The sequence below is a fragment of the Nothobranchius furzeri genome, chromosome 16 (genome assembly GCF_043380555.1).
Source record: "Nothobranchius furzeri strain GRZ-AD chromosome 16, NfurGRZ-RIMD1, whole genome shotgun sequence".
Lineage (NCBI taxonomy): Eukaryota > Metazoa > Chordata > Actinopteri > Cyprinodontiformes > Nothobranchiidae > Nothobranchius > Nothobranchius furzeri.
The window spans coordinates 26238347-26263264 of NC_091756.1; the positions used below are offsets into that span (position 1 = coordinate 26238347).

Here is a 24918-nt window from a genome sequence, read left to right on the forward strand (position 1 = left end):
CTCCAAGAGCCGGAAGAAGTGTGTAGGTAACAATGAAATATTGGAGTTAACAAGCTCCAGTGGCGCAATCGGTCAGCGCACAGTACTTATAAGACAGTAAAGTTCAAGGTGATGCTGAGGTTGTGAGTTCAAGCCTCACCTGGAGCATTATGAAGCTTTAATAGAACAAGCTCAGGATGACAAAACACTTGAGATAAACTCAGTTTCTACATAGGCACAATGTGTACAACCTTTACTACGGATACAAATACATTAGCTATCAAACTCTGTGTATCTCCTTAACTTGTCCTTTTTCATTGACGGTATGGTGGAGGATGTTTCCGTATATCAGAAAATAACCACCATCTCCACCTTTTGAACAATAGTGCATGAGAGAGAACCCCCAGTTATCCTCATGCTCGCTCTTAGCTGCCTTGCAGCACTTTTTCTAGCAGTAATCTGAAATGAATTTCTTCAAAAAGCATGCCGAACCTTAGCGTACCTGTCGAGCAGAAAACCAGCAACAGCGTGGTCTGTGGGGAATCCAATCTTTGCTTACATCGCACGCCATCGTTAAAAATATTCTAAAAAAAAAAACTCTGGTCTTATTTCTAACCTTTGAGGCCTTTCTCTTCTTATCGTAGACTTCATAAACACTTTTTCTCTTGCAACTCTCAGCCATTTTCAAAAGAACCGGTGAAAACGGCGAGAAATGAAGGTGTATCTTTCTACACATTAAGAGTGCTCATGCGCAGGAAGTGAAAATTAACCAGGGAAGGAGCACATATGACAATGGCCTTGTGAGATAGCTTCATCAAAATAATTGACATTTATGCAAACCAATGGTTCAGATGATCCACCTGGAAGAACAAGATCCTCTGCTATACCTTTAATATTTCTCACCAAAGTTTATTCCTATGGAAATTTGACATTACAATACTCATAACTTTAACCGCATTCCCAGTCTCAGATCAGATAATCACTCAATATTTTCACATCTTATGGATTAAAATTTTACAACTAGTGTCTACCTTTGACTTCTCCAGTGGTGCAACAGATAGGTGTGTTGTATAAAACATCACTGAGCAATGATGCAATGCTGAGGTTGTGAGTTCAAATTTCACTTGGAGCACAGTTTCTATTTCATTCTTACCAACAGATTCTCTATTTTATGTTCAAATGTTGTATAACATCCAGAGTCTGGGACATTCAGTGGTAAAATCGTTCTGTTCTCAAACAGCTGGTTTCTTTGTGACAATAAAATCCATCTAAGAACCTCTTCTCGGTGATATGTTTCAGTCTGTGACATGGCAGAACTTTATTGGCGATGTAGAGGGTGGTTAAAAGGGGTTGATTTGGAGAAGTGATGTGTAGGTAACAATGAAAGAATGGGGTTAGCAAGCTCCAGTGGCGCAATCGGTCAGCGCACAGTACTTATAAGACAGTAAAGGTCACGGCGATGCTGAGGTTGTGAGTTCGAGCCTCACCTGGAGCATTTTGAAGCCTTAATAGAACAAGCTCAGGATAGCAAGACTAGAGGCTGACATGTAGACTGACGGGCCGATATATTCATTTTTTCTATATGAAAAAATAAATACATCGGGCACCTGTGTGGCCAACTGCCGACACTGCTAGATTGAAGAAAGGACCCGAAGAATTCCAACACACCATTACTTTTAATGTTTTGAGTTTGTTTTGTATTTATAGTTCAATAAATATTAAGAGATTTATTGACTTATTTTCCCCTTTTGACCCCAATGAAGACCAAGACAAATGGAAACAGTGTTCACTCGCCCAAACGCCCCCCCACCCCCACCCCACCCCCCTCTGGAACCAGGTCTGGGGCGTTTCTCAATGTCAAGTTGCCTGGCCTCACAAGCCCATGACTTACCAGGTCAGGCTCCTTGACACGAGGACACTGTCCATCATTGGTCAAAAGAAATCGGTTAAATGAAACAGACTAATTATATATAATATTTTAAACATGTAAGTTTCAATATAAATTAATAACGAGCATTTTACTTTTGAAACTGTATATATATTTGTTAAATAAAATATGTATGTGAGTTAAAACCCGCTAGCCACCGAAGCTGCAACTACTAAGCAACTAATCAACCATAGATAACTTCTTTGGATCTAAAAAAAAACATTTTAAAACCATTGACATACATTTAAACTTGAAATTTCCCCCGAAGTAGCTGCCAGCTTCTGATCCACCATCCTTTTGATAATACCGCGTGTGTTCTGGAAATTTTTTTTTACCTCGGCTAGGCTACAAGACACCTCATGTGTAACCTTGCTCAACTAGCTAAATGGCTAACAAACAGAGAACACACGCCTTGGTAGAACATGAACATTGGAACACGTCTTGGCAGTTCCTGACCACGTATCTCCTAGGCATCCGGGGTGGGGCCATGACATCAAGGCGAGGTTTCTTGGCATTGAGAAACACCCTGCAGTTGGGGCATGTTGGCGAGCGTCTGGTGGCTGGGCTTTTACCCATGGAGCCCAGCCGGGCACAGCCCAAAGAGGAGACATGGGTCCCCCTTTCCATGAGCTCACCACTCGTGGGAGGGGCCTAAGGCGTCGGATGCAGTGTGTGTCGGGTGGTAGCCGAAGGCAGGGACCTTGGCGGTTTTATCCTCAACAACTATGGGTCTCAGATTAGGCAATTGCTCAATATATATATATATATATATATATATATACATATATATATATATATATATATATATATATATATATATATATATATATATATATATCTTTCAGACCAACTAAAGACTAAACTTCATATCTCCAGTGGGGCAACTGTTAAGCATGTGGTACTTATATGTCAGTTACCAGGAGAGTAATGCTGAGGTTTTGTGTTCAACTCTCTCCTGGAATATCTACCTCTTGAATCCCATTCTTACCAACAGATTCTCTGTTCCAGTGTCTGGATCATTCAGTGGTAAAATCCTGTTTTGTTCTCAAACAGCAGTTTTTTTTTGTGACAATTAAATCTCACTCAGAACCTCTACTCTGTGATGTGTTGTAGTCTGTGACACGGTAGAACTTTATTGGCGACATAGAGGGTGGCAAAAAGGGATTAATTTGGAGAAGTGATTCAAATTCAATTCAATTCAATTCAAAAACACTTTATTAATCCTTGAGGGAAATTAGAGTTTCAGTACACACAATTCTGAGATCAGACATACATACATAGACACATGACAAGAATTGGTGACTGTGGTCATTCGCAACCCGAGTCGCGCTACCGTAATAGATCAAGAGGGTTCATATGAGGATAGAGTCGGGGAAGGGAGAAAAAAGGCACTTCAGAGTTACCCTCAATTCAATTTAATTCAATTCAATTCAGTTCAATAATACTTTATTAATCCCAGAGGGAAATTAGAGTTTCAGTACACACAATTCTGAGATCAGACATACAAACATAAAAACATGACAAGAATTGGTGACTGTGGTCACTTTCAGCCCAAGTCACGGTACCGTAATAGATCAAGACGGTTTATAGAGTCGGGGGGGAGGGAAAAATAGAGGGTAGCTTTGCTATGCAAAAAAACACCTCAGACAGATATGCACACAGACTTCAGACATTACACAACATAAGTGTCCACTAGGTGGGGCGGTAGGGTATGGACTCCTCACTTCAATTTGCGCAGCTGCTCGGAGCAGCGCTCATCACCTCCGTTTGGACAGGGGAGGGAGATAATGGATTAGAGGGCACATTGACTCCTAGATACGGTTCCACAGCCTTCACCGGTCACATTCCCGCCCAGGCTGGGATTGGGAGAAAGAGTTTCCATAGCAACGGCAGCATTCCACATTTCTTCCGAGGGGAGTTTAAACTTCAGCCTCACAGGCTCCAAGGGCACCAGATTTAAATAAAAATTGTTTTGGGGACAGACAGAGATAACTTTCTCTCTGCCTTAGTGTTCTGTTGGTCTTCAACCCCTCTAGATCCAATAATGGCGTAATTAATCTATCCCAATCCGTGCTGATTCGTCAACTCGCTCCTTGATGGAATCCATCTTCTGGGCCAGAGCCTGAATCTCAGCCAAAGTTCCAAGCTTTTGACTCATCTCGACAATTATATGAGTTTGTGCGTTCACAGCGCAATGCATTCCATCCCTGAGCTCCGGGATTGAGCTAAAAATCCTCGAAAGCTCGTTAATTTTCTGGTAAGCCAGGTAACCGCTCAGGCCAAACAGCAAGAATCCCAACACCAAAACCAAGAATATCCAAACATCTACAGATGTTGAGAGAGGCATTTCAGGTTCCACTGTTTCCAGGAGTCCATGATATACCCAGCTGGCTCTGTCCCAGAAGGGCATCCGGGAGCCCCTTCTCTCGTTCTCACCATTGAAAAACTTTTGTCAATCGCATTGAGAGACCAACTGACCAGATCCATTTTTAATGATTTCAAGTTTCCAGAAAAAATGCAGAAGGCGCCATGCACAGACAGGACAAAGAGCCTTGTGGTAAGGAGGGAGGGAGAGGAGAAAAAAGCGTCTGTACTCTCCAAGAGCCGGAAGAAGTGTGTAGGTAACAATGAAATATTGGAGTTAACAAGCTCCAGTGGCGCAATCGGTCAGCGCACAGTACTTATAAGACAGTAAAGTTCAAGGTGATGCTGAGGTTGTGAGTTCAAGCCTCACCTGGAGCATTATGAAGCTTTAATAGAACAAGCTCAGGATGACAAAACACTTGAGATAAACTCAGTTTCTACATAGGCACAATGTGTACAACCTTTACTACGGATACAAATACATTAGCTATCAAACTCTGTGTATCACCTTAACTTGTCCTTTTTCATTGACGGTATGGTGGAGGATGTTTCCGTATATCAGAAAATAACCACCATCTCCACCTTTTGAACAATAGTGCATGAGAGAGAACCCCCAGTTATCCTCATGCTCGCTCTTAGCTGCCTTGCAGCACTTTTTCTAGCAGTAATCTGAAATGAATTTCTTCAAAAAGCATGCCGAACCTTAGCGTACCTGTCGAGCAGAAAACCAGCAACAGCGTGGTCTGTGGGGAATCCAATCTTTGCTTACATCGCACGCCATCGTTTAAATTATTCTAAAAAAAAAAACTCTGGTCTTATTTCTAACCTTTGAGGCCTTTCTCTTCTTATCGTAGACTTCATAAACACTTTTTCTCTTGCAACTCTCAGCCATTTTCAAAAGAACCGGTGAAAACGGCGAGAAATGAAGGTGTATCTTTCTACACATTAAGAGTGCTCATGCGCAGGAAGTGAAAATTAACCAGGGAAGGAGCACATATGACAATGGCCTTGTGAGATAGCTTCATCAAAATAATTGACATTTATGCAAACCAATGGTTCAGATGATCCACCTGGAAGAACAAGATCCTCTGCTATACCTTTAATATTTCTCACCAAAGTTTATTCCTATGGAAATTTGACATTACAATACTCATAACTTTAACCGCATTCCCAGTCTCAGATCAGATAATCACTCAATATTTTCACATCTTATGGATTAAAATTTTACAACTAGTGTCTACCTTTGACTTCTCCAGTGGTGCAACAGATAGGTTTGTTGTATAAAACATCACTGAGCAATGATGCAATGCTGAGGTTGTGAGTTCAAATTTCACTTGGAGCACAGTTTCTATTTCATTCTTACCAACAGATTCTCTATTTTATGTTCAAATGTTGTATAACATCCAGAGTCTGGGACATTCAGTGGTAAAATCGTTCTGTTCTCAAACAGCTGGTTTCTTTGTGACAATAAAATCCATCTAAGAACCTCTTCTCGGTGATATGTTTCAGTCTGTGACATGGTAGAACTTTACTGGCGATGTAGAGGGTGGTTAAAAGGGGTTGATTTGGAGAAGTGATGTGTAGGCAACAATGAAAGCATGGGGTTAGCAAGCTCCAGTGGCGCAATCGGTCAGCGCACAGTACTTATAAGACAGTAAAGTTCAAGGTGATGCTGAGGTTGTGAGTTCGAGCCTCACCTGGAGCATTTTGAAGCTTTAATAGAACAAGCTCAGGATAGCAAGACTAGAGGCTGACATGTAGACTGACGGGCCGATATATTCATTTTTTCTATATGAAAAAATAAATACATCGGGCACCTGTGTGGCCAACTGCCGACACTGCTAGATTGAAGAAAGGACCCGAAGAATTCCAACACACCATTACTTTTAATGTTTTGAGTTTGTTTTGTATTTATAGTTCAATAAATATTAAGAGATTTATTGACTTATTTTCCCCTTTTGACCCCAGTGAAGACCAAGACAAATGGAAACAGTGTTCACTCGCCCAAACGCCCCCCCCCCCCCACCCCACCCCCCTCTGGAACCAGGTCTGGGGCGTTTCTCAATGTCAAGTTGCCTGGCCTCACAAGCCCATGACTTACCAGGTCAGGCTCCTTGACACGAGGACACTGTCCATCATTGGTCAAAAGAAATCGGTTAAATGAAACAGACTAATTATATATAATATTTTAAACATGTAAGTTTCAATATAAATTAATAACGAGCATTTTACTTTTGAAACTGTATATATATTTGTTAAATAAAATATGTATGTGAGTTAAAACCCGCTAGCCACCGAAGCTGCAACTACTAAGCAACTAATCAACCATAGATAACTTCTTTGGATCTAAAAAAAAACATTTTAAAACCATTGACATACATTTAAACTTGAAATTTCCCCCGAAGTAGCTGCCAGCTTCTGATCCACCATCCTTTTGATAATACCGCGTGTGTTCTGGAAATTTTTTTTTACCTCGGCTAGGCTACAAGACACCTCATGTGTAACCTTGCTCAACTAGCTAAATGGCTAACAAACAGAGAACACACGCCTTGGTAGAACATGAACATTGGAACACGTCTTGGCAGTTCCTGACCACGTATCTCCTAGGCATCCGGGGTGGGGCCATGACATCAAGGCGAGGTTTCTTGGCATTGAGAAACACCCTGCAGTTGGGGCATGTTGGCGAGCGTCTGGTGGCTGGGCTTTTACCCATGGAGCCCAGCCGGGCACAGCCCAAAGAGGAGACATGGGTCCCCCTTTCCATGAGCTCACCACTCGTGGGAGGGGCCTAAGGCGTCGGATGCAGTGTGTGTCGGGTGGTAGCCGAAGGCAGGGACCTTGGCGGTTTTATCCTCAACAACTATGGGTCTCAGATTAGGCAATTGCTCAATATATATATATATATATATATATATATACATATATATATATATATATATATATATATATATATATATATATATATATATATATATATATCTTTCAGACCAACTAAAGACTAAACTTCATATCTCCAGTGGGGCAACTGTTAAGCATGTGGTACTTATATGTCAGTTACCAGGAGAGTAATGCTGAGGTTTTGTGTTCAACTCTCTCCTGGAATATCTACCTCTTGAATCCCATTCTTACCAACAGATTCTCTGTTCCAGTGTCTGGATCATTCAGTGGTAAAATCCTGTTTTGTTCTCAAACAGCAGTTTTTTTTTGTGACAATTAAATCTCACTCAGAACCTCTACTCTGTGATGTGTTGTAGTCTGTGACACGGTAGAACTTTATTGGCGACATAGAGGGTGGCAAAAAGGGATTAATTTGGAGAAGTGATTCAAATTCAATTCAATTCAATTCAAAAACACTTTATTAATCCTTGAGGGAAATTAGAGTTTCAGTACACACAATTCTGAGATCAGACATACATACATAGACACATGACAAGAATTGGTGACTGTGGTCATTCGCAACCCGAGTCGCGCTACCGTAATAGATCAAGAGGGTTCATATGAGGATAGAGTCGGGGAAGGGAGAAAAAAGGCACTTCAGAGTTACCCTCAATTCAATTTAATTCAATTCAATTCAGTTCAATAATACTTTATTAATCCCAGAGGGAAATTAGAGTTTCAGTACACACAATTCTGAGATCAGACATACAAACATAAAAACATGACAAGAATTGGTGACTGTGGTCACTTTCAGCCCAAGTCACGGTACCGTAATAGATCAAGACGGTTTATAGAGTCGGGGGGGAGGGAAAAATAGAGGGTAGCTTTGCTATGCAAAAAAACACCTCAGACAGATATGCACACAGACTTCAGACATTACACAACATAAGTGTCCACTAGGTGGGGCGGTAGGGTATGGACTCCTCACTTCAATTTGCGCAGCTGCTCGGAGCAGCGCTCATCACCTCCGTTTGGACAGGGGAGGGAGATAATGGATTAGAGGGCACATTGACTCCTAGATACGGTTCCACAGCCTTCACCGGTCACATTCCCGCCCAGGCTGGGATTGGGAGAAAGAGTTTCCATAGCAACGGCAGCATTCCACATTTCTTCCGAGGGGAGTTTAAACTTCAGCCTCACAGGCTCCAAGGGCACCAGATTTAAATAAAAATTGTTTTGGGGACAGACAGAGATAACTTTCTCTCTGCCTTAGTGTTCTGTTGGTCTTCAACCCCTCTAGATCCAATAATGGCGTAATTAATCTATCCCAATCCGTGCTGATTCGTCAACTCGCTCCTTGATGGAATCCATCTTCTGGGCCAGAGCCTGAATCTCAGCCAAAGTTCCAAGCTTTTGACTCATCTCGACAATTATATGAGTTTGTGCGTTCACAGCGCAATGCATTCCATCCCTGAGCTCCGGGATTGAGCTAAAAATCCTCGAAAGCTCGTTAATTTTCTGGTAAGCCAGGTAACCGCTCAGGCCAAACAGCAAGAATCCCAACACCAAAACCAAGAATATCCAAACATCTACAGATGTTGAGAGAGGCATTTCAGGTTCCACTGTTTCCAGGAGTCCATGATATACCCAGCTGGCTCTGTCCCAGAAGGGCATCCGGGAGCCCCTTCTCTCGTTCTCACCATTGAAAAACTTTTGTCAATCGCATTGAGAGACCAACTGACCAGATCCATTTTTAATGATTTCAAGTTTCCAGAAAAAATGCAGAAGGCGCCATGCACAGACAGGACAAAGAGCCTTGTGGTAAGGAGGGAGGGAGAGGAGAAAAAAGCGTCTGTACTCTCCAAGAGCCGGAAGAAGTGTGTAGGTAACAATGAAATATTGGAGTTAACAAGCTCCAGTGGCGCAATCGGTCAGCGCACAGTACTTATAAGACAGTAAAGTTCAAGGTGATGCTGAGGTTGTGAGTTCAAGCCTCACCTGGAGCATTATGAAGCTTTAATAGAACAAGCTCAGGATGACAAAACACTTGAGATAAACTCAGTTTCTACATAGGCACAATGTGTACAACCTTTACTACGGATACAAATACATTAGCTATCAAACTCTGTGTATCACCTTAACTTGTCCTTTTTCATTGACGGTATGGTGGAGGATGTTTCCGTATATCAGAAAATAACCACCATCTCCACCTTTTGAACAATAGTGCATGAGAGAGAACCCCCAGTTATCCTCATGCTCGCTCCTAGCTGCCTTGCAGCACTTTTTCTAGCAGTAATCTGAAATGAATTTCTTCAAAAAGCATGCCGAACCTTAGCGTACCTGTCGAGCAGAAAACCAGCAACAGCGTGGTCTGTGGGGAATCCAATCTTTGCTTACATCGCACGCCATCGTTTAAATTATTCTAAAAAAAAAACTCTGGTCTTATTTCTAACCTTTGAGGCCTTTCTCTTCTTATCGTAGACTTCATAAACACTTTTTCTCTTGCAACTCTCAGCCATTTTCAAAAGAACCGGTGAAAACGGCGAGAAATGAAGGTGTATCTTTCTACACATTAAGAGTGCTCATGCGCAGGAAGTGAAAATTAACCAGGGAAGGAGCACATATGACAATGGCCTTGTGAGATAGCTTCATCAAAATAATTGACATTTATGCAAACCAATGGTTCAGATGATCCACCTGGAAGAACAAGATCCTCTGCTATACCTTTAATATTTCTCACCAAAGTTTATTCCTATGGAAATTTGACATTACAATACTCATAACTTTAACCGCATTCCCAGTCTCAGATCAGATAATCACTCAATATTTTCACATCTTATGGATTAAAATTTTACAACTAGTGTCTACCTTTGACTTCTCCAGTGGTGCAACAGATAGGTTTGTTGTATAAAACATCACTGAGCAATGATGCAATGCTGAGGTTGTGAGTTCAAATTTCACTTGGAGCACAGTTTCTATTTCATTCTTACCAACAGATTCTCTATTTTATGTTCAAATGTTGTATAACATCCAGAGTCTGGGACATTCAGTGGTAAAATCGTTCTGTTCTCAAACAGCTGGTTTCTTTGTGACAATAAAATCCATCTAAGAACCTCTTCTCGGTGATATGTTTCAGTCTGTGACATGGTAGAACTTTACTGGCGATGTAGAGGGTGGTTAAAAGGGGTTGATTTGGAGAAGTGATGTGTAGGCAACAATGAAAGCATGGGGTTAGCAAGCTCCAGTGGCGCAATCGGTCAGCGCACAGTACTTATAAGACAGTAAAGTTCAAGGTGATGCTGAGGTTGTGAGTTCGAGCCTCACCTGGAGCATTTTGAAGCTTTAATAGAACAAGCTCAGGATAGCAAGACTAGAGGCTGACATGTAGACTGACGGGCCGATATATTCATTTTTTCTATATGAAAAAATAAATACATCGGGCACCTGTGTGGCCAACTGCCGACACTGCTAGATTGAAGAAAGGACCCGAAGAATTCCAACACACCATTACTTTTAATGTTTTGAGTTTGTTTTGTATTTATAGTTCAATAAATATTAAGAGATTTATTGACTTATTTTCCCCTTTTGACCCCAGTGAAGACCAAGACAAATGGAAACAGTGTTCACTCGCCCAAACGCCCCCCACCCCCCACCCCCACCCCCACCCCACACACCCACCCCCCTCTGGAACCAGGTCTGGGGCGTTTCTCAATGTCAAGTTGCCTGGCCTCACAAGCCCATGACTTACCAGGTCAGGCTCCTTGACACGAGGACACTGTCCATCATTGGTCAAAAGAAATCGGTTAAATGAAACAGACTAATTATATATAATATTTTAAACATGTAAGTTTCAATATAAATTAATAACGAGCATTTTACTTTTGAAACTGTATATATATTTGTTAAATAAAATATGTATGTGAGTTAAAACCCGCTAGCCACCGAAGCTGCAACTACTAAGCAACTAATCAACCATAGATAACTTCTTTGGATCTAAAAAAAAACATTTTAAAACCATTGACATACATTTAAACTTGAAATTTCCCCCGAAGTAGCTGCCAGCTTCTGATCCACCATCCTTTTGATAATACCGCGTGTGTTCTGGAAATTTTTTTTTACCTCGGCTAGGCTACAAGACACCTCATGTGTAACCTTGCTCAACTAGCTAAATGGCTAACAAACAGAGAACACACGCCTTGGTAGAACATGAACATTGGAACACGTCTTGGCAGTTCCTGACCACGTATCTCCTAGGCATCCGGGGTGGGGCCATGACATCAAGGCGAGGTTTCTTGGCATTGAGAAACACCCTGCAGTTGGGGCATGTTGGCGAGCGTCTGGTGGCTGGGCTTTTACCCATGGAGCCCAGCCGGGCACAGCCCAAAGAGGAGACATGGGTCCCCCTTTCCATGAGCTCACCACTCGTGGGAGGGGCCTAAGGCGTCGGATGCAGTGTGTGTCGGGTGGTAGCCGAAGGCAGGGACCTTGGCGGTTTTATCCTCAACAACTATGGGTCTCAGATTAGGCAATTGCTCAATATATATATATATATATATATATATATATATATATATATGTAGGGATGGGTACCTTTGACATTTGAATCGATCCGGTACTAATTCCCGGTACCTACGAGTCGATACCGGTACTTATCGGTACCAATTTTCGATACTTTTGAGTGTTTATTATTTTAATTCTCTTTTATAATTAAATATATTTTTCTCAATATATATATATATAACCATATTTGATAAATATCACGATAAATAACATACAAATTTGTATTTTAACATCGTCCTTGTAGTTTTATAAGCTGATAATTAAACTGAAGCAAACATCTTTACTGTGAACTAAATTTACTGTGTATCTTCATTCCTTTTGCCGTCCTTTTTCTTTTGATTTTTCCTACTGGGAAGTTAGAATTTCCGAGGAGAAAGCGAACGCACCATTAGCTGGTAACAACGGTGGCAATGGAAGCTAACATATCAAGCTAACGTTATCTTTAACAGTTTATTTAGCTGCTGGAGCAGATTAAAACGATGATGCCTCAAACTTAGATCGTTGTCGCTGGTTTTACCTTCATCCATTCACCCGTCGCATTTAGTAAAGTAAAGCCAAACTTTAGAGCGCGTTCATGTTCTTCTAGTCGGAAATTCGGAGTTCCGAGGAGAAAGCGAACGCACCATTAGCGAAACGGAAGCTAACAAATCAAGGTAACGTTATCTTAAACATTTTATTTACCTACTGGAGCAGATTAAGATGAGGATGTCTCACTTAGATCGTTGTCTGTCGCTAGTTTCATCACCCAGTTACCCATCACATTTAGTGAAGTGGACCCAAGCTTTAGCGTGCGTTCTTTCTACCATGCTTGCTCTGTTTACAACGGGCTCGCAGGGACCGGCAACATAACGCTCTTGCGCATGCGCAACTGTCTTGGCAGTACCGAAACGAGGCACCGTTTGAAATGACGTGAATCGGTCTTCGGTCGGTTCTATGGAATTCGGTCGGTACCTTAAAAAGTACCGAATTCGGTACTCATCCCTATATATATATATATATATATATATATATATATATATATATATATATATATATATATATATATATATCTTTCAGACCAACTAAAGACTAAACTTCATATCTCCAGTGTGGCAACTGTTAAGCATGTGGTACTTATATGTCAGTTACCAGGAGAGTAATGCTGAGGTTTTGTGTTCAACTCTCTCCTGGAATATCTACCTCTTGAATCCCATTCTTACCAACAGATTCTCTGTTCCAGTGTCTGGATCATTCAGTGGTAAAATCCTGTTTTGTTCTCAAACAGCAGTTTTTTTTTGTGACAATTAAATCTCACTCAGAACCTCTACTCTGTGATGTGTTGTAGTCTGTGACACGGTAGAACTTTATTGGCGACATAGAGGGTGGCAAAAAGGGATTAATTTGGAGAAGTGATTCAAATTCAATTCAATTCAATTCAAAAACACTTTATTAATCCTTGAGGGAAATTAGAGTTTCAGTACACACAATTCTGAGATCAGACATACATACATAGACACATGACAAGAATTGGTGACTGTGGTCATTCGCAACCCGAGTCGCGCTACCGTAATAGATCAAGAGGGTTCATATGAGGATAGAGTCGGGGAAGGGAGAAAAAAGGCACTTCAGAGTTACCCTCAATTCAATTTAATTCAATTCAATTCAGTTCAATAATACTTTATTAATCCCAGAGGGAAATTAGAGTTTCAGTACACACAATTCTGAGATCAGACATACAAACATAAAAACATGACAAGAATTGGTGACTGTGGTCACTTTCAGCCCAAGTCACGGTACCGTAATAGATCAAGACGGTTTATAGAGTCGGGGGGGAGGGAAAAATAGAGGGTAGCTTTGCTATGCAAAAAAACACCTCAGACAGATATGCACACAGACTTCAGACATTACACAACATAAGTGTCCACTAGGTGGGGCGGTAGGGTATGGACTCCTCACTTCAATTTGCGCAGCTGCTCGGAGCAGCGCTCATCACCTCCGTTTGGACAGGGGAGGGAGATAATGGATTAGAGGGCACATTGACTCCTAGATACGGTTCCACAGCCTTCACCGGTCACATTCCCGCCCAGGCTGGGATTGGGAGAAAGAGTTTCCATAGAAACGGCAGCATTCCACATTTCTTCCGAGGGGAGTTTAAACTTCAGCCTCACAGGCTCCAAGGGCACCAGATTTAAATAAAAATTGTTTTGGGGACAGACAGAGATAACTTTCTCTCTGCCTTAGTGTTCTGTTGGTCTTCAACCCCTCTAGATCCAATAATGGCGTAATTAATCTATCCCAATCCGTGCTGATTCGTCAACTCGCTCCTTGATGGAATCCACCTTCTGGGCCAGAGCCTGAATCTCAGCCAAAGTTCCAAGCTTTTGACTCATCTCGACAATTATATGAGTTTGTGCGTTCACAGCGCAATGCATTCCATCCCTGAGCTCCGGGATTGAGCTAAAATTCCTCGAAAGCTCGTTAATTTTCTGGTAAGCCAGGTAACCGCTCAGGCCAAACAGCAAGAATCCCAACACCAAAACCAAGAATATCCAAACATCTACAGATGTTGAGAGAGGCATTTCAGGTTCCACTGTTTCCAGGAGTCCATGATATACCCAGCTGGCTCTGTCCCAGAAGGGCATCCGGGAGCCCCTTCTCTCGTTCTCACCACTGAAAAACTTTTGTCAATCGCATTGAGAGACCAACTGACCAGATCCATTTTTAATGATTTCAAGTTTCCAGAAAAAATGCAGAAGGCGCCATGCACAGACAGGACAAAGAGCCTTGTGGTAAGGAGGGAGGGAGAGGAGAAAAAAGCATCTGTACTCTCCAAGAGCCGGAAGAAGTGTGTAGGTAACAATGAAATATTGGAGTTAAAAGCTCCAGTGGCGCAATCGGTCAGCGCACAGTACTTATAAGACAGTAAAGTTCAAGGTGATGCTGAGGTTGTGAGTTCAAGCCTCACCTGGAGCATTATGAAGCTTTAATAGAACAAGCTCAGGATGACAAAACACTTGAGATAAACTCAGTTTCTACATAGGCACAATGTGTACAACCTTTACTACGGATACAAATACATTAGCTATCAAACTCTGTGTATCACCTTAACTTGTCCTTTTTCATTGACGGTATGGTGGAGGATGTTTCCGTATATCAGAAAATAACCACCATCTCCACCTTTTGAACAATAGTGCATGAGAGAGAACCCTCAGTTATCCTCATGCTCGCTCTTAGCTGCCTTGCAGCACTTTTTCTAGCAGTAATCTGAAATGAATTTCTTCAAAAAGCATGCCGAACCTTAGCGTACCTGTCAAGCAGAAAACCAGCAACAGCGTGGTCTGTGGGGAATCCAATCTTTGCTTACATCGCACGCCATCGTTTAAAATATTCTAAAAAAAAAACTCTGGTCTTATTTCTAACCTTTGAGGCCTTTCTCTTCTTATCGTAGACTTCATAAACACTTTTTCTCTTGCAACTCTCAGCCATTTTCAAAAGAACCGGTGAAAACGGCGAGAAATGAAGGTGTATCTTTCTACACATTAAGAGTGCTCATGCGCAGGAAGTGAAAATTAACCAGGGAAGGAGCACATATGACAATGGCCTTGTGAGATAGCTTCATCAAAATAATTGACATTTATGCAAACCAATGGTTCAGATGATCCACCTGGAAGAACAAGATCCTCTGCTATACCTTTAATATTTCTCACCAAAGTTTATTCCTATGGAAATTTGACATTACAATACTCATAACTTTAACCGCATTCCCAGTCTCAGATCAGATAATCACTCATTATTTTCACATCTTATGGATTAAAATTTTACAACTAGTGTCTACCTTTGACTTCTCCAGTGGTGCAACAGATAGGTGTGTTGTATAAAACATCACTGAGCAATGATGCAATGCTGAGGTTGTGAGTTCAAATTTCACTTGGAGCACAGTTTCTATTTCATTCTTACCAACAGATTCTCTATTTTATGTTCAAATGTTGTATAACATCCAGAGTCTGGGACATTCAGTGGTAAAATCGTTCTGTTCTCAAACAGCTGGTTTCTTTGTGACAATAAAATCCATCTAAGAACCTCTTCTCGGTGATATGTTTCAGTCTGTGACATGGCAGAACTTTATTGGCGATGTAGAGGGTGGTTAAAAGGGGTTGATTTGGAGAAGTGATGTGTAGGTAACAATGAAAGAATGGGGTTAGCAAGCTCCAGTGGCGCAATCGGTCAGCGCACAGTACTTATAAGACAGTAAAGTTCAAGGTGATGCTGAGGTTGTGAGTTCGAGCCTCACCTGGAGCATTTTGAAGCCTTAATAGAACAAGCTCAGGATAGCAAGACTAGAGGCTGACATGTAGACTGACGGGCCGATATATTCATTTTTTCTATATGAAAAAATAAATACATCGGGCACCTGTGTGGCCAACTGCCGACACTGCTAGATTGAAGAAAGGACCCGAAGAATTCCAACACACCATTACTTTTAATGTTTTGAGTTTGTTTTGTATTTATAGTTCAATAAATATTAAGAGATTTATTGACTTATTTTCCCCTTTTGACCCCAATGAAGACCAAGACAAATGGAAACAGTGTTCTCTCGCCCAAACCCCCCCCCCCCCCTCTGGAACCAGGTCTGGGGCGTTTCTCAATGTCAAGTTGCCTGGCCTCACAAGCCCATGACTTACCAGGTCAGGCTCCTTGACACGAGGACACTGTCCATCATTGGTCAAAAGAAATCGGTTAAATGAAACAGACTAATTATATATAATATTTTAAACATGTAAGTTTCAATATAAATTAATAACGAGCATTTTACTTTTGAAACTGTATATATATTTGTTAAATAAAATATGTATGTGAGTTAAAACCCGCTAGCCACCGAAGCTGCAACTACTAAGCAACTAACCAACCATAGATAACTTCTTTGGATCTAAAAAAAAACATTTTAAAACCATTGACATACATTTAAACTTGAAATTTCCCCCGAAGTAGCTGCCAGCTTCTGATCCACCATCCTTTTGATAATACCGCGTGTGTTCTGGAAATTTTTTTTTACCTCGGCTAGGCTACAAGACACCTCATGTGTAACCTTGCTCAACTAGCTAAATGGCTAACAAACAGAGAACACACGCCTTGGTAGAACATGAACATTGGAACACGTCTTGGCAGTTCCTGACCACGTATCTCCTAGGCATCCGGGGTGGGGCCATGACATCAAGGCGAGGTTTCTTGGCATTGAGAAACACCCTGCAGTTGGGGCATGTTGGCGAGCGTCTGGTGGCTGGGCTTTTACCCATGGAGCCCAGCCGGGCACAGCCCAAAGAGGAGACGTGGGTCCCCCTTTCCATGAGCTCACCACTCGTGGGAGGGGCCTAAGGCGTCGGATGCAGTGTGTGTCGGGTGGTAGCCGAAGGCAGGGACCTTGGCGGTTTTATCCTCAACAACTATGGGTCTCAGATTAGGCAATTGCTCAATATTTATATATATATATATATATATATATATATATATATATATATATATATATATATATATATATATATATATATATATATATATATATCTTTCAGACCAACTAAAGACTAAACTTCATATCTCCAGTGTGGCAACTGTTAAGCATGTGGTACTTATATGTCAGTTACCAGGAGAGTAATGCTGAGGTTTTGTGTTCAACTCTCTCCTGGAATATCTACCTCTTGAATCCCATTCTTACCAACAGATTCTCTGTTCCAGTGTCTGGATCATTCAGTGGTAAAATCCTGTTTTGTTCTCAAACAGCAGTTTTTTTTTGTGACAATTAAATCTCACTCAGAACCTCTACTCTGTGATGTGTTGTAGTCTGTGACACGGTAGAACTTTATTGGCGACATAGAGGGTGGCAAAAAGGGATTAATTTGGAGAAGTGATTCAAATTCAATTCAATTCAATTCAAAAACACTTTATTAATCCTTGAGGGAAATTAGAGTTTCAGTACACACAATTCTGAGATCAGACATACATACATAGACACATGACAAGAATTGGTGACTGTGGTCATTCGCAACCCGAGTCGCGCTACCGTAATAGATCAAGAGGGTTCATATGAGGATAGAGTCGGGGAAGGGAGAAAAAAGGCACTTCAGAGTTACCCTCAATTCAATTTAATTCAATTCAATTCAGTTCAATAATACTTTATTAATCCCAGAGGGAAATTAGAGTTTCAGTACACACAATTCTGAGATCAGACATACAAACATAAAAACATGACAAGAATTGGTGACTGTGGTCACTTTCAGCCCAAGTCACGGTACCGTAATAGATCAAGACGGTTTATAGAGTCGGGGGGGAGGGAAAAATAGAGGGTAGCTTTGCTATGCAAAAAAACACCTCAGACAGATATGCACACAGACTTCAGACATTACACAACATAAGTGTCCACTAGGTGGGGCGGTAGGGTATGGACTCCTCACTTCAATTTGCGCAGCTGCTCGGAGCAGCGCTCATCACCTCCGTTTGGACAGGGGAGGGAGATAATGGATTAGAGGGCACATTGACTCCTAGATACGGTTCCACAGCCTTCACCGGTCACATTCCCGCCCAGGCTGGGATTGGGAGAAAGAGTTTCCATAGCAACGGCAGCATTCCACGTTTCTTCCGAGGGGAGTTTAAACTTCAGCCTCACAGGCTCCAAGGGCACCAGATTTAAATAAAAATTGTTTTGGGGACAGACAGAGATAACTTTCTCTCTGCCTTAGTGTTCTGTTGGTCTTCAACCCCTCTAGATCCAATAATGGCGTAATTAATCTATCCCAATCCGTGCTGATTCGTCAACTCGCTCCTTGATGGAATCCACCTTCTGGGCCAGAGCCTGAATCTCAGCCAAAGTTCCAAGCTTTTGACTCATCTCGACAATTATATGAGTTTGTGCGTTCACAGCGCAATGCATTCCATCCCTGAGCTCCGGGATTGAGCTAAAAATCCTCGAAAGCTCGTTAATTTTCTGGTAAGCCAGGTAACCGCTCAGGCCAAACAGCAAGAATCCCAACACCAAAACCAAGAATATCCAAACATCTACAGATGTTGAGAGAGGCATTTCAGGTTCCACTGTTTCCAGGAGTCCATGATATACCCAGCTGGCTCTGTCCCAGAAGGGCATCCGGGAGCCCCTTCTCTCGTTCTCACCATTGAAAAACTTTTGTCAATCGCATTGAGAGACCAACTGACCAGATCCATTTTTAATGATTTCAAGTTTCCAGAAAAAATGCAGAAGGCGCCATGCACAGACAGGACAAAGAGCCTTGTGGTAAGGAGGGAGGGAGAGGAGAAAAAAGCGTCTGTACTCTCCAAGAGCCGGAAGAAGTGTGTAGGTAACAATGAAATATTGGAGTTAACAAGCTCCAGTGGCGCAATCGGTCAGCGCACAGTACTTATAAGACAGTAAAGTTCAAGGTGATGCTGAGGTTGTGAGTTCAAGCCTCACCTGGAGCATTATGAAGCTTTAATAGAACAAGCTCAGGATGACAAAACACTTGAGATAAACTCAGTTTCTACATAGGCACAATGTGTACAACCTTTACTACGGATACAAATACATTAGCTATCAAACTCTGTGTATCACCTTAACTTGTCCTTTTTCATTGACGGTATGGTGGAGGATGTTTCCGTATATCAGAAAATAACCACCATCTCCACCTTTTGAACAATAGTGCATGAGAGAGAACCCCCAGTTATCCTCATGCTCGCTCTTAGCTGCCTTGCAGCACTTTTTCTAGCAGTAATCTGAAATGAATTTCTTCAAAAAGCATGCCGAACCTTAGCGTACCTGTCGAGCAGAAAACCAGCAACAGCGTGGTCTGTGGGGAATCCAATCTTTGCTTACATCGCACGCCATCGTTTAAATTATTCTAAAAAAAAAAACTCTGGTCTTATTTCTAACCTTTGAGGCCTTTCTCTTCTTATCGTAGACTTCATAAACACTTTTTCTCTTGCAACTCTCAGCCATTTTCAAAAGAACCGGTGAAAACGGCGAGAAATGAAGGTGTATCTTTCTACACATTAAGAGTGCTCATGCGCAGGAAGTGAAAATTAACCAGGGAAGGAGCACATATGACAATGGCCTTGTGAGATAGCTTCATCAAAATAATTGACATTTATGCAAACCAATGGTTCAGATGATCCACCTGGAAGAACAAGATCCTCTGCTATACCTTTAATATTTCTCACCAAAGTTTATTCCTATGGAAATTTGACATTACAATACTCATAACTTTAACCGCATTCCCAGTCTCAGATCAGATAATCACTCAATATTTTCACATCTTATGGATTAAAATTTTACAACTAGTGTCTACCTTTGAGTTCTCCAGTGGTGCAACAGATAGGTTTGTTGTATAAAACATCACTGAGCAATGATGCAATGCTGAGGTTGTGAGTTCAAATTTCACTTGGAGCACAGTTTCTATTTCATTCTTACCAACAGATTCTCTATTTTATGTTCAAATGTTGTATAACATCCAGAGTCTGGGACATTCAGTGGTAAAATCGTTCTGTTCTCAAACAGCTGGTTTCTTTGTGACAATAAAATCCATCTAAGAACCTCTTCTCGGTGATATGTTTCAGTCTGTGACATGGTAGAACTTTACTGGCGATGTAGAGGGTGGTTAAAAGGGGTTGATTTGGAGAAGTGATGTGTAGGCAACAATGAAAGCATGGGGTTAGCAAGCTCCAGTGGCGCAATCGGTCAGCGCACAGTACTTATAAGACAGTAAAGTTCAAGGTGATGCTGAGGTTGTGAGTTCGAGCCTCACCTGGAGCATTTTGAAGCTTTAATAGAACAAGCTCAGGATAGCAAGACTAGAGGCTGACATGTAGACTGACGGGCCGATATATTCATTTTTTCTATATGAAAAAATAAATACATCGGGCACCTGTGTGGCCAACTGCCGACACTGCTAGATTGAAGAAAGGACCCGAAGAATTCCAACACACCATTACTTTTAATGTTTTGAGTTTGTTTTGTATTTATAGTTCAATAAATATTAAGAGATTTATTGACTTATTTTCCCCTTTTGACCCCAGTGAAGACCAAGACAAATGGAAACAGTGTTCACTCGCCCAAACGCCCCCCCCCCCCCCCCCACCCCCACCCCACCCCACACCCCCACCCCCCTCTGGAACCAGGTCTGGGGCGTTTCTCACTGTCAAGTTGCCTGGCCCCACAAGCCCATGACTTACCAGGTCAGGCTCCTTGACACGAGGACACTGTCCATCATTGGTCAAAAGAAATCGGTTAAATGAAACAGATTAATTATATATAATATTTTAAACATGTAAGTTTCAATATAAATTAATAACGAGCATTTTACTTTTGAAACTGTATATATATTTGTTAAATAAAATATGTATGTGAGTTAAAACCCGCTAGCCACCGAAGCTGCAACTACTAAGCAACTAACCAACCATAGATAACTTCTTTGGATCTAAAAAAAAAACATTTTAAAACCATTGACATACATTTAAACTTGAAATTTCCCCCGAAGTAGCTGCCAGCTTCTGATCCACCATCCTTTTGATAATACCGCGTGTGTTCTGGAAATTTTTTTTACCTCGGCTAGGCTACAAGACACCTCATGTGTAACCTTGCTCAACTAGCTAAATGGCTAACAAACAGAGAACACACGCCTTGGTAGAACATGAACATTGGAACACGTCTTGGCAGTTCCTGACCACGTATCTCCTAGGCATCCGGGGTGGGGCCATGACATCAAGGCGAGGTTTCTTGGCATTGAGAAACACCCTGCAGTTGGGGCATGTTGGCGAGCGTCTGGTGGCTGGGCTTTTACCCATGGAGCCCAGCCGGGCACAGCCCAAAGAGGAGACGTGGGTCCCCCTTTCCATGAGCTCACCACTCGTGGGAGGGGCCTAAGGCGTCGGATGCAGTGTGTGTCGGGTGGTAGCCGAAGGCAGGGACCTTGGCGGTTTTATCCTCAACAACTATGGGTCTCAGATTAGGCAATTGCTCAATATTTATATATATATATATATATATATATATATATATATATATATATATATATATATATATATATATATATATATATATATATATATATATATATATCTTTCAGACCAACTAAAGACTAAACTTCATATCTCCAGTGGGGCAACTGTTAAGCATGTGGTACTTATATGTCAGTTACCAGCAGAGTAATGCTGAGGTTTTGTGTTCAACTCTCTCCTGGAATATCTACCTCTTGAATCCCATTCTTACCAACAGATTCTCTGTTCCAGTGTCTGGATCATTCAGTGGTAAAATCCTGTTTTGTTCTCAAACAGCTGTTTTTTTGTGACAATTAAACCTCACTCAGAACCTCTACTCTGTGATATGTTGTAGTCTGTGACACGGTAGAACTTTATTGGCGACGTAGAGGGTGGCAAAAAGGGATTAATTTGGAGAAGTGATTCAAATTCAATTCAATTCAATTCAAAAACACTTTATTAATCCTTGAGGGAAATTAGAGTTTCAGTACACACAATTCTGAGATCAGACATACATACATAGACACATGACAAGAATTGGTGACTGTGGTCATTCGCAACCCGAGTCGCGCTACCGTAATAGATCAAGAGGGTTCATATGAGGATAGAGTCGGGGGAGGGAGAAAAAAGGCACTTCAGAGTTACCCTCAATTCAATTTAATTCAATTCAATTCAGTTCAATAATACTTTATTAATCCCAGAGGGAAATTAGAGTTTCAGTACGCACAATTCTGAGATCAGACATACATACATAAACACATGACAAGAATTGGTGACTGTGGTCACTTTCAGCCCAAGTTACGGTACCGTAATAGATCAAGACGGTTTATATGAGGATAGAGTCGGGGGGGAGGGAAAAATAGAGGGTAGCTTTGCTATGCAAAAAAACACCTCAGACAGATATGCACACAGACTTCAGACATTACACAACATAAGTGTCCACTAGGTGGGGTGGTAAGGTATGGACTCCTCACTTCAATTCGCGCAGCTGCTCGGAGCAGCGCTCATCACCTCCGTTTGGACAGGGGAGGGAGATAATGGATTAGAGGGCACATTGACTCCTAGATACGGTTCCACAGCCTTCACCGGTCACATTCCCGCCCAGGCTGGGATTGGGAGAAAGAGTTTCCATAGCGACGGCAGCATTCCACATTTCTTCCGAGGGGAGTTTAAACTTCAGCCTCACAGGCTCCAAGGGCACCAGATTTAAATAAAAATTGTTTTGGGGACAGACAGAGATAACTTTCTCTCTGCCTTAGTGTTCTGTTGGTCTTCAACCCCTCTAGATCCAATAATGGCGTAATTAATCTATCCCAATCCGTGCTGATTCGTCAACTCGCTCCTTGATGGAATCCACCTTCTGGGCCAGAGCCTGAATCTCAGCCAAAGTTCCAAGCTTTTGACTCATCTCGACAATTATATGAGTTTGTGCGTTCACAGCACGATGCATTCCATCCCTGAGCTCCGGGATTGAGCCAAAATTCCTCGAAAGCTCGTTAATTTTCTGGTAAGCCAGGTAACCGCTCAGGCCAAACAGCAAGAATCCCAACACTAAAACCAAGAATATCCAAACATCTACAGATGTTGAGAGAGGCATTTCAGGTTCCACTGTTTCCAGGAGTCCATGATATACCCAGCTGGCTCTGTCCCAGAGGGGCATCCGGGAGCCCCTTCTCTCGTTCTCACCGTTGAAAAACTTTTGTCAATCGCATTGAGAGACCAACTGACCAGATCCATTTTTAATGATTTCAAGTTTCCAGAAAAAATGCAGAAGGCGCCATGCACAGACAGGACAAAGAGCCTTGTGGTAAGGAGGGAGGGAGAGGAGAAAACAGCGTCTGTACTCTCCAAGAGCCAGAAGAAGTGTGTAGGTAACAATGAAATATTAGAGTTAACAAGCTCCAGTGGCGCAATCGGTCAGCGCACAGTACTTATAAGACAGTAAAGTTCAAGGTGATGCTGAGGTTGTGAGTTCAACCCTCACCTGGAGCATTATGAAGCTTTAATAGAACAAGCTCAAGATGACAAAACACTTGAGATAAACTCAGTTTCTACATAGGCACAATGTGTACAACCTTTACTACGGATACAAATACATTAGCTATCAAACTCTGTGTATCACCTTAACTTGTCCTTTTTCATTGACGGTATGGTGGAGGATGTTTCCGTATATCAGAAAATAACCACCATCTCCACCTTTTGAACAATAGTGCATGAGAGAGAACCCCCAGTTATCCTCGTGCTCGCTCTTAGCTGCCTTGCAGCACTTTTTCTAGCAGTAATCTGAAATGAATTTCTCCAAAAAGCATGCCGAACCTTAGCGTACTTGTCGAGCAGAAAACCAGCAACAGCGTGGTCTGTGGGGAATCCAATCTTTGCTTACATCGCACGCCATCGTTTAAAATATTCTAAAAAAAAAAAAACTCTGGTCTTATTTCTAACTTTTGAGGCCTTTCTCTTCTTATCGTAGACTTCATAAACACTTTTTCTCTTGCAACTCTCAGCCATTTTCAAAAGAACCGGTGAAAACGGCGAGAAATGAAGGTGTATCTTTCTACACATTAAGAGTGCTCATGCGCAGGAAGTGAAAATTAACCAGGGAAGGAGCACATATGACAATGGCCTTGTGAGATAGCTTCATCAAAATAATTGACATTTATGCAAACCAATGGTTCAGATGATCCACCTGGAAGAACAAGATCCTCTGCTATACCTTTAATATTTCTCACCAAAGTTTATTCCTTTGGAAATTTGACATTACAATACTCATAACCTTTAACCGCATTCCCAGTCTCAGATCAGATAATCACTCGATATTTTCACATCTTATGGGTTAAAATTTTACAACTAGTGTCTACCTTTGACCTCTCCAGTGGTGCAACAGATAGGTGTGTTGTATATAACATCACTGAGCAATGATGCAATGCTGAGGTTGTGAGTTCAAATTTCACCTTGAGCACAGTTTCTATTTCATTCTTACCAACAGATTCTCTATTTTATGTTCAAATGTTGTATAACATCCAGAGTCTGGGACATTCAGTGGTAAAATCGTTCTGTTCTCAAACAGCTGGTTTCTTTGTGACAATAAAATCCATCTAAGAACCTCTTCTCTGTGATATGTTTCAGTCTGTGACATGGTAGAACTTTATTGGCGATGTAGAGGGTGGTTAAAAGGGGTTGATTTGGAGAAGTGATGTGTAGGTAACAATGAATGAATG

At 41.6% G+C, this 24918-nt stretch overlaps 1 protein-coding gene and 11 non-coding genes across 14 annotated transcripts in view; all 12 read left to right on the top strand.

Annotated features, from left to right (window-relative positions):
• Window positions 1-24918, top strand: part of rhbdf1b (rhomboid 5 homolog 1b (Drosophila)) — a 98266-nt gene that overhangs the window by 36355 nt on the left and 36993 nt on the right. The window lies entirely within an intron of this gene.
• On the top strand, window positions 54-147 carry trnai-uau (transfer RNA isoleucine (anticodon UAU)). The gene is made up of 2 exons: window positions 54-91; window positions 112-147. It is a non-coding gene; the product is annotated as a tRNA-Ile (tRNA).
• On the top strand, window positions 1381-1474 carry trnai-uau (transfer RNA isoleucine (anticodon UAU)). The gene is made up of 2 exons: window positions 1381-1418; window positions 1439-1474. It is a non-coding gene; the product is annotated as a tRNA-Ile (tRNA).
• On the top strand, window positions 4555-4648 carry trnai-uau (transfer RNA isoleucine (anticodon UAU)). The gene is made up of 2 exons: window positions 4555-4592; window positions 4613-4648. It is a non-coding gene; the product is annotated as a tRNA-Ile (tRNA).
• On the top strand, window positions 5882-5975 carry trnai-uau (transfer RNA isoleucine (anticodon UAU)). The gene is made up of 2 exons: window positions 5882-5919; window positions 5940-5975. It is a non-coding gene; the product is annotated as a tRNA-Ile (tRNA).
• trnai-uau (transfer RNA isoleucine (anticodon UAU)) lies at window positions 9060-9153 on the top strand. The gene is made up of 2 exons: window positions 9060-9097; window positions 9118-9153. It is a non-coding gene; the product is annotated as a tRNA-Ile (tRNA).
• Window positions 10386-10479, top strand: trnai-uau (transfer RNA isoleucine (anticodon UAU)). The gene is made up of 2 exons: window positions 10386-10423; window positions 10444-10479. It is a non-coding gene; the product is annotated as a tRNA-Ile (tRNA).
• Window positions 14566-14659, top strand: trnai-uau (transfer RNA isoleucine (anticodon UAU)). The gene is made up of 2 exons: window positions 14566-14603; window positions 14624-14659. It is a non-coding gene; the product is annotated as a tRNA-Ile (tRNA).
• trnai-uau (transfer RNA isoleucine (anticodon UAU)) lies at window positions 15892-15985 on the top strand. Its single transcript has 2 exons — window positions 15892-15929; window positions 15950-15985. It is a non-coding gene; the product is annotated as a tRNA-Ile (tRNA).
• On the top strand, window positions 19057-19150 carry trnai-uau (transfer RNA isoleucine (anticodon UAU)). The gene is made up of 2 exons: window positions 19057-19094; window positions 19115-19150. It is a non-coding gene; the product is annotated as a tRNA-Ile (tRNA).
• On the top strand, window positions 20384-20477 carry trnai-uau (transfer RNA isoleucine (anticodon UAU)). Its single transcript has 2 exons — window positions 20384-20421; window positions 20442-20477. It is a non-coding gene; the product is annotated as a tRNA-Ile (tRNA).
• trnai-uau (transfer RNA isoleucine (anticodon UAU)) lies at window positions 23599-23692 on the top strand. Its single transcript has 2 exons — window positions 23599-23636; window positions 23657-23692. It is a non-coding gene; the product is annotated as a tRNA-Ile (tRNA).